Source organism: Physeter macrocephalus, chromosome 21, assembly GCF_002837175.3.
Source record: "Physeter macrocephalus isolate SW-GA chromosome 21, ASM283717v5, whole genome shotgun sequence".
NCBI classification, from domain to species: Eukaryota; Metazoa; Chordata; class Mammalia; order Artiodactyla; family Physeteridae; genus Physeter; species Physeter macrocephalus.
Window position 1 is genome coordinate 54589157 of NC_041234.1, and position 2776 is coordinate 54591932.

Genomic DNA, 2776 nt, shown 5'->3' on the forward strand with positions numbered 1-2776 from the left:
GTCAATCGCAATCTCCCAATTCCTCCCACCCACCTCCCTTTGCCCTGAATATCCATACATTTGTTTTCCACATCTGTGTCTTTATTTCTGCTTTGCAAATGAGATCATTTATACCATTTTTCTAGATTCCACATATATGTGTTAACATACGATATTTGTTTTTCTCTTTCTGAATTACTTCACCCTGTATGACAGTCTCTAGGTCCATCCACGTCTCTACAAATAACCCAATTTCATTCCCTTTTATAGCTGAGTAATATTACATTGTGTATATATACCACAACTTCTTTATCCATTCCTCCATTGATGAACATTTAAGTTGCTTCCATGTCCTCACTATTGCAAATAGTGCTCCAATGAACATTTTGGTGCATGTGTCCTTTTTTTTTTTTTATCACATGTGTCTTTTTGAATTATGGTTCTCCCTGGGTATATGCCCAGTAGTGGGAGTGCCAGGTCATGTGGTAGTTCTATTTTTATTTTTTTAAGGAATCTCCATACTGTTCTCAGTAGTGGCTATATCAACTTATATTCCCACCAGCAGTGCAAGAGGGTTCCCTTTTCTCCACACCCTCTCCAGCATTGATTATTTGTAGATTTTTTGATGATGGCTATTCTGACTGCTGTGAGGTGATACCTCATTGTAGTTTTGATTTGCATTTCTCTAATAATTAGTGATGTTGAGCATCTTTTCATGTGCTTTTTGGCCATCTGTATGTGTGCTTTGGAGAACTGTCTATTTAGGTCTTCCACCCATTTTTTGACTGGTTTGTCTGTTTCTTTGATATTGAGTTACATGAGCAGTTTATATATTTTGGAAAGTAATCATTCGTCCCTTGTTTCACTTGCTAATATTTTCTCCCATTCTGAGGGCTGTATTTTCATCTTGTTTATGGTTTCATTTGCTGTGCAAAGGCAATTAAGTTTAATTAGGTCCCATTTGTTTATTTTTGTATTTATTTTCATTACTCTAGGAGCTGGGTCAAAAATGATCTTGCTGTGATTTATGTCAGTGTTCTGCCTATGATTTCCTCGAAGAGTTTTATAGTGTCTGGCCTTATATTTAGGTCTTTAATCCATTTTGAGTTTCTTTTTGTGTATACTGTTAGGGAGTATTCTAATTTCATCCTTTTACAGGGAGCTGTCCAGTTTTCCTAGCACCACTTATTGAAGATGTCTTTTCTCCATTGTATGTTGTTGCCTCCTTTGTCATAGTAGGTGACCATAGGTGTGTGGGTTTATCTCTGGGCTTTCCATCCTATTCCATTGATCTATATTTTTATTTTTGTGCCAGTACCTTACTGTCTTGATTACTGTAGCTTTGCACTATAGTCTGAAGTCAGGGAGCCTGATTCCTCCAGCTCCGTTTTTCATTCTCAAGATTGCTTTGGCTATTCAGGGTCTTTTGCGTTTCCATACAAATTGTAAAATTTTTTGTTGTAGTTCTGTGAAAAATGACATTGGTAGTTTGATAGGGATTGCACTGAATCTGTAGATTGCTTTGGGTAGTAGAGTCATTTTCACAATGTTGATTCTTCCAATCCAAGAACATGGTATATCTCTCCAACTGTTTTTATCATCTTTAATTTCTTTCATCAGTGTTTTATAGTTTTCTGCAGACAGGTCTTTTGTCTCCTTAGGCACATTTATTCCTAGGTATTTTATTTTTTTGTTGTTGCAGTGGTAAATTGAAGTGTTTCCTTAATTTCTCTTTCAGATTTTTCATCATTAGTTTATAGGAATGCAAGATATATCTGTGCCTTAATTTTGTATCTTGTCACTTTACTAAATTCATTGATTAGCTCTAGTAGTTTTCTGATGGCATCTTTAGGATTTCTTATGTGTAGTATTATGTGATCTGCAAACAGTGACAGTTTTACTTCTTATTTCCAATCTGGATTCCTTTTATTTCTTTTTCTTCTCTGATTGCTATTGCTAAGACTTCCAAAACTATATTGAACAACAGTGGCGAGAGTGGACACACTTGTCTTGTTCCTGACCCTAGAGGAAATGCTTTCAGTTTTTCACCATCGAGAATAATGTTTGCTGTGGGTTTGTCATATATGGCCTTTATTATGTTGAGGTAGGTTCCATCTATGCCCATTTTCTGTATCTATTAGATAATCATATGGTTTTTAGTTCTCCATTTGTTAAAATGGTGTATCTCATTGCTTGATTTGAGTATGTTGAAGAATCCTTGCATCCCTGGGATAAATCCCACCTGATCATGGGGTATGATCCTTTTATTGTGTTGTTGGATCTGGTTTGGTAGTATTTTGTTGAGGACTTTTGCATGTATATTCATCAGTGATATTGTCCAGTAATTTTATTTTTTTGTGATATCTTTGTCTGGTTTTGGTATCAGGATGATGGTGGGCTCGTAAAATGAGTCTGGACATATTCCTCATTCTGCAATTATTTTGAAGATTATGAGAAGGATAGGTGTTAGCTCTTCTCTAACTGTTTGATAGAATTCTCCTGTGAAGCCATCTGCTCCTGCACTTTTGATTACTGGAAGATTTTTCATCACAGTTTCATTTTCAGTGCTTGTGCCTGGTCTCTTAATATTTTCTATTTCTTTCTGGTTCATTCTAGGAAGGTTGTACTTTTCTAAGAATTTGTCTGTTTCTTCCAGGTTGTCTATTTTATTGGCATATATTTGCTTGTAGTAGCCTCTTTTGGTCCTTTGTATTTCTACAGTGTCAGTTGTAACTTCTCCTTTTTTTTTTTTTTTTTTTTTGCGGTACACGGGCCTCTCACTGTTGTGGCCTCTCCC